The sequence below is a fragment of the Arachis hypogaea genome, chromosome 18 (assembly GCF_003086295.3).
Source record: "Arachis hypogaea cultivar Tifrunner chromosome 18, arahy.Tifrunner.gnm2.J5K5, whole genome shotgun sequence".
In the NCBI taxonomy this organism is placed as follows: Eukaryota; Viridiplantae; Streptophyta; class Magnoliopsida; order Fabales; family Fabaceae; genus Arachis; species Arachis hypogaea.
Genome location: NC_092053.1, coordinates 46,420,597 through 46,438,050, shown reverse-complemented (window position 1 = coordinate 46,438,050; position 17,454 = coordinate 46,420,597).

Sequence of the window (17,454 nt, the reverse complement as noted above, 5' to 3'; positions counted from 1 at the left end):
CCTTATCCTCAAAAACTCCGGAAAGAGGAGCAGGATAAGCAATTTGCTCGCTTTGCATATTATCTCAGGACTCTTGAAATAAAGATTCCATTTGTAGAAGCACTTGAGCAAATACCTTCTTATGCCAAGTTCATGAAAGAGATCTTGAGTCATAAGAAGGATTGGAGAGAAACAGAAAGAGTTCTCCTCACTGAAGAATGCAGTGCAGTCATTCTGAAAAGCTTTCCTGAAAAGCTTAAAGACCTTGGGAGTTTTCTGATACCATGCATATTAGAAGGTAATTGCACCAAGACAGCTTTATGCGATCTTGGGGCAAGCATCAACCTAATACCTGCATCCACTATCAGAAAGCTTGGCTTAACTGAAGAAGTTAAACCAACCCGGATATGTCTCCAACTTGCTGATGGTTCTACTAAATACCCATCAGGCGTGATTGAAGACATGATTGTCAGAGTTGGGCCATTTGCCTTTCCCACTGACTTTGTTGTGCTGGAAATGGAGGAGCACAAGAGTGCTACTCTCATTCTAGGAAGACCCTTCCTAGCAACTGGACGATCCCTCATTGACGTCCAACAGGGGGAAATAACCCTGAGAGTCAATGATGATGAGTTTAAGTTGAACGCTGTCAAAGCCATGCAGCATCCAGACACATCAACAGACTGCATGAAAGTTGATCTTATTGACTCTTTGGTAGAAGAGATCAACATGGCTGAGAGTCTCGAATCAGAGTTGGAAGACATCTTTAAAGATGTTCAGCCTGATTTGGAGGATTCAGAGGACATGAAAGAGCCTCTGAACTTTCTTCTGAAAGAGGAAAAACCTCCTAAACCCGAGCTCAAGCCATTACCACCATCCTTGAAATATGCATTTTTGGGAGAAGGTGACACTTTTCCAGTGATCATAAGCTCTGCTTTAAATTCACAGGAAGAGGAGGCACTTATTCAAGTGCTAAGGACACACAAGACAGCTCTTGGGTGGTCCATAGGTGACCTTAAGGGCATAAGCCCAGCTAGATGCATGCACAAAATCTTATTGGAGGATAATGCCAAACCGGTGGTGCAACCACAAAGGCGGCTAAATCCAGCCATGAAAGAAGTGGTGCAGAAAGAGGTCACCAAATTACTGGAGGCTGGGATTATTTATCCTATTTCTGATAGCCCCTGGGTGAGCCCTGTTCAAGTCGTCCCAAAAAAGGGAGGCATGACAGTGATTCATAATGAAAAAAATGAACTGGTTCCTATAAGAACAGTTACAGGGTGGCGCATGTGTATTGACTACAGAAGGCTCAATACAGCCACCAGAAAGGATCATTTTCCTTTACCATTCATAGACCAGATGCTAGAAAGACTAGCAGGTCATGATTATTACTGCTTTTTGGATGGCTACTCAGGCTATAACCAGATTGCAGTAGATCCCCAGGATCAAGAGAAAACAACATTCACATGTCCATCCGGAGTGTTTGCTTATAGAAGGATACCATTTGGGCTATGTAATGCACCTGCAACCTTCCAGAGATGCATGCTCTCTATTTTCTCTGATATGGTGGAAAATTTTCTGGAAGTCTTCATGGATGACTTCTCAGTATATGGAGACTCATTCAGCTCCTGCCTTGATCACCTGAAACTTGTTCTGAAAAGATGCCAAGAAACCAACCTAGTTTTAAACTGGGAAAAGTGTCACTTCATGGTGACTGAAGGAATTGTTCTTGGGCATAAAATCTCAAACAAGGGAATAGAGGTGGATCAAGCAAAAATAGAGGTAATTGAAAAATTACCACCACCTGCCAATGTTAAGGCAATCAGAAGCTTTCTGGGGCATGCAGGATTCTATAGGAGGTTTATAAAGGATTTTTCAAAAATCGCAAAACCTCTAAGCAATCTGCTAGCTGCTGACACACCATTTGTGTTTGACACAGAGTGCCTGCAGGCGTTTGAAACGCTGAAAGCTAAGCTGGTCACAGCACCAGTCATTTCTGCACCAGACTGGACATTACCATTTGAGCTAATGTGTGATGCCAGTGATCATGCCATTGGTGCAGTATTGGGACAGAGGCACGACAAGCTTCTGCATGTCATTTATTATGCCAGTCGCGTTCTAAATGATGCCCAGAAAAATTACACAACCAAAGAAAAAGAACTACTTGCAGTGGTTTACGCCATTGACAAGTTCAGATCATACTTAGTAGGATCAAAAGTGATTGTGTATACTGACCATGCTGCTCTTAAATATCTACTCACAAAGCAGGATTCAAAACCCAGGCTCATCAGATGGGTATTGCTTCTGCAAGAGTTTGATATAGAAATAAGAGACAGAAAAGGGACAGAGAACCAAGTGGCTGATCATCTGTCCCGGATAGAGCCAGTGGAAGGGACGTCCCTCCCCTTTCTTGAGATCTCTGAAACGTTTCCTATGAGCATTTATTTGCCATTCAGGAAGCACCATGGTTTGCCGATATTGCAAACTATAAAGCTGCAAGGTTCATACCCAAGGATTACAACAGGATACAGAAGAAGAAATTAATTACTGATGCAAAGTACTACTTGTGGGATGAACCTTATCTCTTTAAGAGATGTGCAGACGGAATTATCCGTAGGTGTGTGCCTAGAGAAGAAGCACAGAGGATCCTGTGGCATTGCCATGGATCTCAATATGGAGGCCATTTCGGAGGTGAGCGAACAGCCACCAAGGTCCTCCAATGTGGCTTCTATTGGCCCACACTCTATAAAGATTCCCGAGAGTTTGTACGTAATTGTGACAGTTGCCAAAGAGCTGGTAATCTGCCTCATGGTTACGCCATGCCTCAACAAGGAATCTTGGAAATTGAGTTGTTTGACGTATGGGGAATTGACTTCATGGGACCTTTCCCACCATCATACTCAAACACTTATATTCTGGTGGCAGTTGACTATGTATCAAAATGGGTTGAGGCTATAGCCACACCCACCAATGATACTAAAACAGTGCTGAAGTTCCTCTAGAAACATATCTTTAGCAGGTTTGGTGTCCCTAGAGTACTAATTAGTGATGGGGGCACTCACTTCTGCAATAAACAGTTTTACTCTGCCATGGTTCGGTATGGAATTCGCCACAAGGTGGCCACTCCATATCATCCATGAACCAATGGGCAAGCTGAAGTCTCTAACAGAGAATTAAAGAGAATCCTGGAACGGACAGTAAATACCCGTAGAAAGGATTGGGCACGGAGCTTGGATGATGCTCTGTGGGCTTAAAGGACAGCATTCAAGACCCCCATAGGGACATCTCCGTACCAACTCGTGTATGGTAAGGCATGTCACCTGCCCATGGAACTGGAACATAAGGCCTACTGGGCAACCAGATTCCTAAACTTTGATGCCAAATTAGCAGGAGAAAAACGATTGCTCCAGCTAAATGAGCTAGAGGAATTCAGATTCACAGCTTTCGAAAATGCCAAGCTTTATAAAGAAAAATAAAAAAATGGCACGATAGAAAGCTGTCATCTAGAATCTTTGAACCAGGACAGAAGGTCCTGTTGTTTAACTCTAGACTCAGGCTATTCCCCGGGAAACTGAAATCCCGGTGGAGGGGACCATACGTGATTACAAGTGTATCACCATATGGTTATGTGGAGCTTCAAGATATTGATTCTGATAAGAAGTTCATTGTCAATGGACAGAGAATCAAGCATTATCTTGAAGGCAACATTGAGCAAGAATGCTCAAGGCTGAAGCTAGATTAAAAGCTCAGCAAGGTCCAGCTAAAGACAATAAAGAAGCGCTTGCTGGGAGGCAACCCAGCCCTGGGGCAACAATCCTCTAAGCATTTTGCCCTATTCTTATTTTTATTTTTATTTGTTTATATAAAATTCACTGACACTAAGGTGAGGAATCATTTACACCTCGGCACACAAAACAGAAAAAAAGAGCTCACTGGCAAGAAAACGCCAGTAAAAGTGCATTTTGGGCGTTCAACGCCCAAAATGGGCATCCACTGGGCGCTGAACGCCAGTAATGGTAGCAAGCTGGGCGTTTAATACCAGAAATGGGCACCCACTGGGCGTTGAACGCCAGTAATGGCAGCAGTTGGGCGTTGAACGCCCAGGAGAGCAGCATTTGGGCGCTGAACGCCCAAAACAGGCAGTGTTTGGGCGTTCAAACGCCAGGAAGGCAGGGAGGAGCCAAATTCATTTTTCCACACGTATTTCCATTCTAATTTCAAATTTTATGCTTCAATGCATGATTTTTACATAAACATGTCAAGAACCCTGATTTCTAAAATCCTTAATTTCTAAAAATCCCTCTTTCCAAATTCAATCCAACTCTTTTCAAATCTTTTCTGAAAACAAATATATCTTTTTCACTCTAAAATCTTTTCAACTAATCCATATCTTTTTCAAATCTCCATATTATCTTTTTCAAAATTCAGATTTATCTTTTTCAAAAATCTATCATATCTCTTCAAAATTAAACTATCTTCTATCTTATCTTTTTCAACTCAATCTTTTTATCTTATCTTTTCCAATTTTTTTTCGAAAACCCACCCCCCATCCCTTTAAATTTGGGTTCGGCCTCCCTCCTCCTCCATCAACAATTGCACCTAGCTCTCCTTCTATCCCTCTCCTTTCTTTTCTTTTGCTTGAGGACAAGCAAACCTCTAAGTTTGGTGTGTTTATCCGAGATCACTAAGATCATGGCTCCTAAAGGAAAACAACCCACTCCAAGAGGCAAGAAAGAGAGCGTTCCAAAACCACTTTGGAATCAAGGGAAGTTCTTATCTAAAGAACATTCAGACCATTATCTTAAAATAATGGGTCTGAGATCAGTGATCCCGGAAGTTAGATTCGATCTGAAAGAAGATGAATATCCGGAGATCCAGGAGCAAATTCGAATCAGGAACTGGGAAGTCCTAGCTAATCCTGAAACGAAAGTGGGAAGGAAATGGTCCAGGAGTTCTATGCTAATATGTGGCAAACTGACAAGCAAAAACTATCTGGAACTGCCTTCTATGAATTTCGGACCATGGTCAGAGGAAAGATTGTTCATACCACCCCTGACAAGATCAGGGAGATCTTAAAGCTACCTCAGCTAAAGGACGATCCAGACTCCTTCAACAGGAGGATGATGAGAGCAGACATTGGCCTGGATAAGATTCTAGAGGACATATGTATCCCTGGAGCCAGGTGGACCACCAACACAAAGGGTGTCCCAAATCAACTCAAGAGGGAGGATCTCAAACCAGTCGCCAGAGGATGGCTAGACTTCATTGGGCGTTCTCTGTTGCCCACTAGCAACCGTTCTGAAGTCACAGTTAAAAGAGCAGTGATGATCCATTACATCATGATGGGAAAGGAAGTAGAGGTTCATCAGCTGATTTCAGCTGAACTCTACAAAATTGCTAACAAAAATTCCAAAGAGGCCAGGTTGGCTTATCCAAGCGTGATTTCTCTGCTCTGCAAGGACGCTGGAGTGAGGATGGGAATAACTGAGTATATCCCAATTGAGAAGCCAATCACCAAAGCATCAATGGAAAAACAACAAGCACAGGATGATCCCATCAAGAAGAGAGCACAGGAATTCCTCCCAGAGATCCTTCAATCTGAATACTAGGAGTATCTTGAGACGTCTGTTACCAAGATACGGGAAGCTATGGAGCAAATAATAAAAGAACAAAAGGAACACAGTCAAATGCTGACCTATATGTTTAAAGAACAAGAGGAGCAAGGGCGTGACTTAAGGGAATTGAAGCGCCAAAAGTCTTCTCTTGCAGGATCAAGCACCCCAAGGATCAGAGGAACCCCCGTTCCCCCAGAATAAAGGTTGTTAATTTCCAATTTCTTCCTTAACTCTATGACAGTGTCCTTATAGAAGTTTACCTTAGGAGTCATATAATAGTAATTAGTATCTATTTTGATTTTATCTCCAATTAAGCTATAGTTTATTTTTCTCATCATCAGCAAACATGAATAAAGTAGTAGATCTTTTGAATAAGAGGCAATAAAATCTCAAGTTTTAATAAGAGAAATTCTAATTAGTTAAATGTGGTGGCAATGCTTTCTGTCTTCTGAATGAATGCTTGAACAGTGCATATGTCTTTTGAATTTGTTGTTTAAGACTGTTAAATATGTTGGCTCTTGAAAGAATGATGAACATGAGACATGTTCTTGATAATCTGAAAAATCATAAAAATGATTGTTGAAGCAAGAAAAAGCAGCGAAGAACAAAGCTTGCAGAAAAAAAAAAAAGCAAGCAGAAAAAGCCAAAAGCTCTTAAAACCAAAAGGCAAGGGCAAAAAGGATCCCAAAGCTTTGAGCATTAGTGGATAGGAGGGCCTAAAGGACTAAAATCCTGGTCTAAGCGGCTAAACCAAGCTGTCTCTAACCATGTGCTTGTGGCGTGAAGGTGTCAAGTGAAAACTTGAGACTGAGCGGTTAAAGTCAAGGTCCAAAGCTAAAAGAAGAGTGTGCTTAAGAACTCTGGACACTTCTAATTGGGGACTTTAGCAAAGCTGAGTCACAATCTGAAAAGGTTCATCCAATTATGTGTCTGTGGCATTTATGTATCCGGTGGTAATACTGGAAAACAAAGTGCTTAGGGCCACGGCCAAGACTCATAAAGAAGATGTGTTCAAGAATCATCACACTGAACTAAGAGAATCAATAACACTATCTAAATTCTAAGTTCCTATAGATGTCAATCACTCTGAGTTTCAATGGATAAAGTGAGATGCCAAAACTGTTCAGAAGCAAAAAGCTACTAGTCCCGCTCATCTAATTAGAATCTGAGCTTCAATCAAAAACTCTGAGATATTATTGCTTCTCAACCTATTAGTCTTCTATTTTATTTGTCTAGTTGCTTGAGGACAAGCAACAGTTTAAGTTTGGTGTTGTGATGAGCGGATATTTTATACGCTTTTTGGGGTTAATTTCATATAGTTTTGAGTATGTTTTAGTTAGTTTTTAGTCTATTTTCATTAGTTTTTAGGAAAAATTCATATTTCTAGACTTTACTATGAGTTGTGTATTTTTCTGTAATTTCAGGTATTTTTCTGGCTGAAATTGAGGGAGCTGAGCAAAAATCTGATTCAGGCTGAAAAAGGACTGCTGATGCTGTTGGATTCTGACCTCCCTGCACTCAAAGTGGATTTTCTGGAGCTACAGAACTCGAAATGGCATGCTTCCAATTGCGTTGGAAAGTAGACATCCAGGGCTTTCCATAAATATGTAATAGTACATATTTTACACAAGGATAGATGACGTAAACTGGCGTTCAACGCCAGTCCTCTGCCCAATTCTGGCGTCCAGCACCAGAAAAGGATCAAAAGCTGGAGTTGAACGCCCAAACTGGCACAAAAACTGGCGTTCAACTCCACAAATGGCCTCTGCACGTGGATTGCTTAAATCTCAGCCCCATCACACACCAAGTGGGCCCCAGAAGTGGATCTCTGCATCATCCATCATAGTTTACTCATATTTTGTAAACCTAGGCTACTAGTTTAGTATAAAAACAACTTTTAGAGACTTATTTTGTATCTCATGAAAATTTAGATCAAAACCTTGTATTCTCTGACGGCATGAGTCTCTAAACCCCATTGTTGGGGGTAAGGAGCTCTGCTGTGTCTCGATGAATTAATGCAAGTATTTCTGTTTTCCATTCAAACACGCTTGTTCCTATCTAAGATGTTCATTCGCGCTTAACTGTGATGGAGGTGATGATCTGTGACACTCATCACCTTCCTCAAATCATGAATGTGTGCCTGACAACCACCTCCGTTCTATATACGATTGAATGAGTATCTCTTAGATTTCTTAATCAGAATCTCCGTGGTATAAGCTAGAAATGATGGCAGCATTCATAAGAATCCGGAAAGTCTAAACCTTGTCTGTGGTATTCCGAGTAGGATTCAAGGATTGAATGACTGTGACGGGCTTCAAACTCCTGAAGGCTGGGCGTTAGTGACAGACGCAAAAGGATAGTAAATCCTATTCCAACCGGATCGAGAACCAACCGGTGATTAGCCGTGCTGTGACAGAGCGCGTGAGCGTAGTTTTCACTGGAAGGATGGAAGGTAGCCATTGACAACGGTGATCCACCAACACACAGCTTGCCATAGGAGGACGTGCGTGCATGAACAAGAAGACAGAGGAAAGCAGAGATTCAGAAGACAAAGCATCTCCAAAACTCCAACATATTCTCCATTACTGCATAACAAGTAACCTTTAATCCATGCTCTATTGTTTATTTGCAATTCAACTGATAAACATAATTGACTTCCTGACTAAGATTTACAAGATAACCATAGATTGCTTCAAACCAACAATCTCCGTGGGATTCGACCCTTACTCACGTGAGGTATTACTTGGACGACCCAGTCACTTGCTGGTCAGTGGTACGAGTTGTGAAAAGTGTGATTCATAATTCGTGCACCAAACGTGAGTCCCTTAATGCCCACTAAGACATCTTCAGCAACTCCAACCACTGTAATAATGCTTTTATCTGCTAACACAAAACGAGCTACCGACCTTTTTAAGGGAGGGAGCCTCAAAATATCATATATAGAAAAAGGCATTATACTTATACATGCTCCTAAATCACATATGCAGTCAAAAATTATCACATCACCAATAGTACAATTAACTATACAAGGACCTGGGTCACTACACTTTTCAAGTAAACCTCCCATTAAAGCAGATATGGAACTTCCTAAAGGAATAGTTTCTAATTCATTAATTTTGTCTTTATGTATACATAAATCTTTTAGAAACTTTGCATATTTAGGTACCTGTTGAATAACATCAAATAGAGGAACAGTTACCTCAACCTTTTGAAATATCTCTACCATTTTTGGATCAGGTTCCAGCTGCTTCCTGGGCTTCCTTGCAAGTTGTGGAAATGGAATAGGAGTGGTGTCTTTTGCAGTGTCTGCGCCTTTTAGTGCTTCCTCCTGTGGTTGAACTTCTTCTTCTTCAGCCATGTCCTGTATGTCCTCTTCTTCTTCAACATCTTCTATTTCCACTACCTCTTCAGCTGAGGCGTGTTCTGGTGGGTTTGGCTCCTTCTGGTTCCTCTCCTACAGTGTGGTTCCGGACCTCAGGGTGATGGCATTAATACCACTCTTGGGATTGGGTAATGATTGAGAGGGAATCCCATTAGAGCTCAAAGGTTGATTATTGGAGTTATTCATTGAACCAATCTGTGAGACAAGAGCTTGCAAAGTAGCGTTCAGACCATTCAGAGTGGCATTAATGCTGTTTTCCATGGTCTGCTGTCTCCGACCAATAGATTGTAGTAAGTCATCATTGGCAGATGAAGAAGGATAGGTAACTTGAGAGGTCTGTGATGAGAGAAACTTTTGCGTGGTCTAGAAATTTGTGGATAAATTCTCGTTGCAAGTATAGTTTCTAAACCTTCAAAAGTCCTTTCATACAAACGTTTTGGTTGTCACAAGTAACAAACCCCTAAATAAATTGATAACCGAAGTATTCAAACCTCGGGTCGTCTTCTCAAGGAACTGCAGGGAAGTATGTTCTTATTATTGGTTATGAAGATTGTAGATTTGGGGTTTCAATAATGAGGAATGAATATGACAAATAATTTAAATGGCAATTAAAAATAAATAAATAACTGTAAAATAAACTTTTGGCAAGGTATGAGAAATTAGAGGTCCTATCCTGGCTATCCTTATCAATGATGATAATAATTGAATCTTAATTCCACTTCGTTAGCCTTTACTAATATAAAGGAAGATCAAGAGATTAATTGGGTTGATCTTCGGATCCTATTTGTTTCCTAATAAAAGATTGGGATTATTGAAGTTCAATTCAATTAACAAAGATAACAAGTATCAATCATGTTTGAGTTTGATAACTCCAGAGTTACTGATTTCTTAACCAAAATCAAAAGGAGAAGTAAATCTACTGGAATAAAAATGTCTTCAGAGTAAAAACAATAATAGCATAAATAAAAGAAATCAATATTAAACTGAAATACCTCAAATAACATTAATAAAAGAGTAATCCGTAACATGAAAGGATTCATAAAGTACCTTGAAAAAGTAAATAAAAGGAATATTGAACCTTATCAAAAGAGATAATCCTGAAAGCGAATAAAAATCCTAAGTCTAAATCCTAATCCTAAAGAGAAAGGAGAGAGCCTCCCTCAAAACTAATTCTAATTCATGGGAAGTAAAAATTGGCGAGAGCTCCCCTTGAATGGATGCATTCCCTCACTTCGTAACCTCTGGCCTATGCCTTCTGGACTTGGATTTGGGCCAAAAAGGGCTTCAGAATTCGCTATGAGCGTTTTCTGCAATTTTTGGTGCGTAGCCTCTGTCACGCGTCCGCGTGGGTCACGCGGTCACGTCATTCGGAGCTTTTCTTGTCACGTGGTCGCGTCAGTCATGTGGCCGCGTCATATGTGTTATGCTTAAGGTGCACGGTCGCGTCAGTCATGCGGCCGCGTCGCCGCTTCTTCGCGCTTGGCATGCGATCGCGTCATCCATGCGATCGCGTGGATGCCAGTTTCTTCAAGGACTCCGTTTTGTGCTTTCCTTCCTTTTTTGTATGTTTCCTTTCCATCCTTTGAGTCATTCCTTCCTTAGAAGATCTGAAACTACTCAACACACTAATCACGGCATCGAATGGAAATAAAGGTAATTAAAATAATTAATTTTAAAGCATAGGAAACATGTTTTTCACATACATCACATAATAAGGAAGGAGAAGTAAAACCATGCAATTAATATGAATAAGTGGGTGAAGGATTGAATAAATCAGTCAAATTAAGCACAAAATATATCATAAAATATGGGTTTATCAACCTCCCCACACTTAAACAATAGCATGTCCTCATGCTAATTCCAAGGTAAAGAGTGGTAAGATTAAAGTGGTGGAATGTTATGCAATGCAACCTATTCTAAATGCAACGACCTAAATGAGTCATGCAACTCTAATTTATTCACTCATATATAAAGCTTACATGTAGTTAAATTAATTCACATTCTCAAGGAATCATATATATACATAGCCAACCCTTAAATAATATAGCACCTTTGCAAATGAGATGGGAAAGAAAAATATTTTACAAACTTGCAAAACAATTAGTAAATTAAGCATAGATATATGTTGATGAGTTATTGAACCCTCACTGGATTTTGTGTTTACTCTCTAGTCACTCAGTGTTTATTGGGTTAATCACTCTATTCTTCTTTTTATTCCTACTTTCTATAACTTTGTTCTTCATCTAACCAATCAACAATTATAGAATATAGTCATACCAAAAATCATGAGGTCTTAAGTAAGGTTATAATGGGGCCAAGGTAAAGGTAAGGGTATATGTATAAGGCTAAGTGAGCTAATTAAGTGAATCCTTGATTAGTCTAAGATTTCACCTAAGATACATACTTTCTAAATTAGAGCTTCTTCACCTCTTTTCCCATTTTTTTTCACTTTTGATGTTACATGCTCATGTCTTGATCTTTATTTTTATCCCATGTGCATTGTTTTTATTTTGCATTTTGGGGAATTCTTTTGTATCCCCTTTATTCAAATGCTGAAAATTAAAATATTATAATAAATTATTTTATTATTATTATTATTATTATTATTTTAATGCACATGGTAAATTAATTATTTTAATCTCACATGAGCATGTTTCCAAAAAAATTTATTTTGATTAATTTTATTTCATTCAACTTCCTGCCCTTTCTTTCTATGTTTCTAATAGGTTTTCCCACACTTAAACAATAAACAATTTCTATCTTAAACTAACCAAGGATTCAACTTGAAATTTTTATTTTGTTTTTCTGCTTAAGGCTAGTAATGTGGTTATTAAAAAAAAGGGGGATTTAAAGGCTCAAGGGGGCTAACAAAGGTGATGTAAAAGGTAGGCTATTTTTGGGACAAGTGGATTAAAATCAAATAATGGCCTCAATCACTTTCTTGGTATGTATCTATATTCTACAACTGGACATATAGATTAAACAAAGTAAAGAACATCAGAATAAAAAGAAGCAAAACACACAAGGATGAAATTATGGTTTGAATGCAACCATACAATTAAGCTCAAGACTCACAGGCTGTGTGTTCTCTAACTCAAACATTATATATCATTCATATATGTTATGCAGGTTTAGTTAAAAATTCCCATTATTCTCATAAAAAAATTATTTAGGGTGGCCTTTAAGGTTTTAATGTTTCTCCTTGATGAAATGTTGTTAGTTTAACTACATGATGTAATGCTACATATACAAGGTTTATGGATTTGATTCTGTTATGTTCAAGTTCCTAGCTTACTTCCTTTTTATATTTTCCAATTTAAACTAACCTATCTTATGCTAAAAAGGGTAAACTATACTAATTAATCCACTAATAAGTTAGAATTGCAAACTAAACAAAATAACTAAAATATGAACTAAAAATGCAAAATGCAGGAATAGAGTAAAAATACATAAAAGTAGCAATGTTTAAATACTCAGAAAATAAAAATAAAAATAGAGAGAAAAATACAGAAAAATATCCAAAATAAAAGAAAAAGAGTCTGTAGTGGTTCACCAAGATAATACGCCAGAGATGGCGACCTCCCCACACTTAAAATGAAGTATCGTCCCTGATGCTCAATCAAGCAGGGTGTGAAGGGGTGTCATCACTGGAAGGAATGATAGCTGAAGTCTCTGTGGTGGTGGGCTGAGGCTCTGGCTGCTGTAGAGGAGGTGCTGTCTGGATAGGAATCTCAGGATCTGCAGCCTGAATCTGAGGTGGAACCTCTGGCTGTGGTGCAGCCTGCTCTGTGCATGCCTGCTCTGTCTCTCCCTGGGGATGGGTATCAGCCTCGAGATCATCCGCCTCCTCCTCAGATGCCTCGGATGGTGTGTCAGGCTCGGAGGGGATGTCGCCAGAGTGTATCATCAGTTTCAGGTGCTCATAGCGTCACTTGTTGCGACGCTCCATCTGGTCAAGCCGTCGAAACAGGCGGTGCACTAGATGATAGATGGGCTCTGGGGCAGGTGGAGGTGCAGTGGTGGTGGAAGGTGTAGCTGTAGAGGAAGAGGGGCCGGCAGATGGTGTGGCAGTGTCACCAGGGAGGGCTGGAGGTCTGTAACCCAAGGCCAGAAAGTTCCTGCTGTGCGGGATAATCTTCTTACATTCTGCAGCAGGTGGCCTCTCATCAGCATCCTCCCGAGGCACGTCAGCTTGACGGCTCAGCTGGGTAACCAAATAGGGAAAGGGGAGAGTGCCTCGGACGTGGACCCTAGCCATATAGTGCCGGATAAAGCGTGGCAAGTACAGGTCCTTACCCTCCATCACACACCATAGGAGGGTGATCATAGCGGCTGGTATCTCAGTCTCGTGAATACTCGGCATAATGAAGTTGCTTAATTGTGGGTGGAGGAAGAAGGAAGAGGAGGGAAAAAGAGGGGGGGTTTGGGTGGTCGGCGGTCGGACGGTGGCTGGCGGTGGTTGGTGGTGGGAGAGGAAGAGAGGGAGGAGAGGGTTTGGGGGGGGGGGGAGGGCTGCGCGACTGGTAGGGATCGCGTGAATGGGGGGGTTATAATTTTGAATCCACGCGATCGCATGGGGCACGCGATCGCGTGGTTGTGGTGAAAATGGGGTTGACGCGATCGCGTGCGTCGCGCGATCGCATGGAGGGGTTAGAGAGGGGATGACGCGATCGCATGGGGCATGCGAACGCGTCGTTGGAAATTGTGCTAAACGCATGATTCCAGCGTCGTTTCAGCGTAACTCTCTATCTCCTTTTGGGATTTGTGCAATCCATGCGACGCGATCGCGTCGCTCACGCGGTCGCGTGTGATTGGTTGTGTGCATGTGACGCGATCGCATGGGGCATGTGACGCGATCGCATGGGGCATGCGATCGCGTGGGCCATTTTGTGCTAGAGGCACAATGGCCGCACGATTCCAGCCCAACTTTCTGGACGTTGGATCCTTACGCCGATTTCCATATCACGCGGCCGCGTGGCTGACGCGATCGCGTGGGTAGTGTTTTTCGCAATATGACGCGATCGCATGAGTGATGCGGTCGCGTCGCGCACCCATTTTTTTTTATACATATGCATGAAAAGTGCAGAATGCAATGATTAATATGAGTGAGATGCAAAATTCCAGGTTCAATATAATAAAATAAAATAAAACTTGAAAACAAATAAAACTAAATAAAAATTAAAAAGAAACGATCATACCATGGTGGGTTGACTCCCACCTAGCACTTTTAGTTAAAGTCCTTAAGTTGGACATTGGAGGAGCTTCCTGTTATGGTGGCTTATGCTTAAATTCATCCAAAAATCTCCACCAATGCTTGGAATGCCAATAGCCTCCGGGGTTCCAAACTAGGCATGTAAAGCTTCTGAGCAGCTTCAAACAGATTGTCAAGCTCCCGGGGTGACGAATGTCAGAATAGAATCCATGATCCCAAGCCTTGTGTTTAAATCTGCCTCTGTCTTGATCTATATTTTTTCATCCGGGCGGTTTAGAAAGTAGATTCTCACCATAGTGACCAAACATTTTCCGAGATCCATTCAATTGAGCATGATACCAATCCGTGCACTTCGAGTTGAAGCGTGGAGCATTATTGAACCTTGTGCACCAGCTCTGAGTGCGAGCCATTTCCCTCTTACTCTTAAAGCCGCAGAGAGCTCTAAGCTGGCCATCTATTTCAAGTAAACCATATTCAAGTGAATAAGTAAAGTTAAAGGTTAAGGATTGTACCCACTTGAAGCTTGTGGTAGGTGTTTCTGGTGGTTCTGCAAGTTTTTCTCCCTTGTGCTCTTCTGTAAATTTCTCCACTTCCTTGTAAGGTTCTTCAAATGCATCTGAGTCCTGGTCAAAGTCTTCTATGTCTTCCTCATCACTTGAGTCATAGATTGGAGGTTGAGAGAAATCTACCTCCGCGTCATCTTCGTATTCACTTGAGGAAGATTCTTCGATCTCAGAGAATTCACTTGCGGATGCAAGTTCATTACTAAGAGAGCTAGACTTGTGACTATCATCATCAAGGGAATTTGTGTCCTGGGTTATTCCGTCTAGTTCTTCATAAATGACTTGCCTTGGGGGTTGTGCAATATCATCCTTAGCATCAACTGTAACGTCCTTGACGGAGTTCTCCTCAACTCTGGATTCCCATGGAGGTTCGGCATCTCCTAGATCTTCAACCAACTCTTCTTCTTGTACAATGACAGCTTCTTCTACTTGTTCTAGTACGAATTCATACTCTGTCTTGTCCACTGGAGTTTCTAGTGTCTTCTTCATGCTACGCTCTTCATTAGATTGTCCACATGGGGCTGTGGTTGGTCCTTGAATGTTCGCGCGTCTAGAAGCTAATTGAATTACTGCTTGCTCCAGTTGTCGAATGGTTGTTTGAAGTTTATTTACTGTTGCCTTGAGGTGAACCTCTGATTCTCGGGGTGATGGATTTGGACATGAAACATAGGGAAGTGGTGGTGCTTGGGGGTGATTGGATTGGAACTGGGGTAGGAAAGGATCATACGGTGGCAAATGGTGAAGAGAAGCTTGTGAGTGTGGTGGTTCATGGTTATGTTGAGAGGTTGGTCTATAGGCACGGGGTGGGGCTTGTTGGTAGTCACAAGGTTGTCCATCATATCTTTCAGCTGGGTATGCATTGTAGAATGGTCGTTGTCCGTGATATCTTGGAGGGTGTTGTTGCCTAAAGGGTTGATTAGATCCTCTTGGCTCCATCCATCCTTGATTGGTCTGACCTTGATGCATATTCCTCCTATAACTTCTATTTCCTTCAACAAAGTTAGAACCAAACACAAAGCGAGAGGGGTGAGAGTTCATAGTAGCAAATAAAATTAAAAAGGAAAAACAGAAATAAATAAACAAGTAAAAGAAAAATATTTACAATAACCAATAATAAGGCACACGTTAGCAGTTCCCCGGCAACGGCGCCATTTTGATGAGAGAAACTTTTGCGTGGTCTAGAAATTTGCGGATAAATCCTCGTTGCAAGTATAGTTTCTAAACCTTCAAAAGTCCTTTCATACAAACGTTTTGGTTGTCACAAGTAACAAACCCCTAAATAAATTGATAACCAAAGTATTCAAACCTCGGGTCGTCTTCTCAAGGAACTGCAGGGAAGTATGTTCTTATTATTGGTTATGGAGATTGTAGATTTGGGGTTTCAAGAATGAGGAATGAATATGACAAATAATTTAAATGGCAATTAAAAATAAATAAATAACTGTAAAATAAACTTTTGGCAAGGTATGAGAAATTAGAAGTCCTATCCTGGCTATCCTTATCAATGATGATAATAATTGAATCTTAATTCCACTTTGTTAGCCTTTACTAATATAAAGGAAGGTCAAGAGATTAATTGGGTTGATCTTCGGATCCTATTTGTTTCCTAAGAAAAGATTGGGATTATTGAAGTTCAATTCAATTAACAAAGATAACAATTATCAATCTTGTTTGAGTTTGATAACTCCAGAGTTACTGATTTCTTAACCAAAATCAAAAGGAGAAGTAAATCTACTGGAATAAAAATGTCTTCAGAGTAAAAACAACAATAGCATAAATAAAAGAAATCAATATTAAACTGAAATACCTCAAATAACATTAATAAAAGAGTAATACGTAACATGAAAGGATTCATAAAATAACTTGCAAAAGTAAATAAAAGGAATATTGAACCTGATCAAAAGAGATAATCCTGAAAGCGAATAAAAATCCTAAGTCTAAATCTTAATCCTAAAGAGAAAGGAGAGAGCCTCCCTCAAAACTAATTCTAATTCATGGGAAGTAAAAATTGGCGAGAGCTCCCCTTGAATGGATGTATTCCCTCACTTCATAACCTCTGGCCTATGCCTTCTGGACTTGGATTTGGGCCAAAATGGGCTTCAGAATTCGCTATGAGCGTTTTCTACAATTTCTGGTGCGTGGCCTCTGTCACGCGTCCGTGTGGGTCACGCGGTTGCGTTATTCGGAGCTTTTCTTGTCACACGGTCGCGTCAGTCATGCGGCCGCATCATTGCTTCTTCGCGCTTGGCATGCGATCGCGTCGTCCATGCGATCGCGTGGATGCCAGTTTCTTCAAGGACTCCGTTTTGTGCTTTCCTTCCATTTTTGTATGTTTTCTTTCCATCCTTTGAGTCATTCCTTCCTTAGAAGATCTGAAACTACTCAACACACTAATCACGGTATCAAATGGAAATAAAGGTAATTAAAATAATTAATTTTAAAGCATAGAAAACATGTTTCTCACATACATCACATAATATGGAAGGAGAAGTAAAACCATGCAATACATCAATGGTCCGCCGCTGCCGCCGCCGGAATCCTTGGGCGCCGCCGGAATCCTTAGGCGCTGCCGTTGTTCTTGTTGCCATTAAAGGAAGCTAGCTGCCGCCGCCATTCAAATCCGCTACGGTCTCTGTCGGAAGCCACCATGGGAGCCGTGGAATGAGGGGTTTCTGCCACCTTTGAAACTCCATTGCTGTTGTTGTC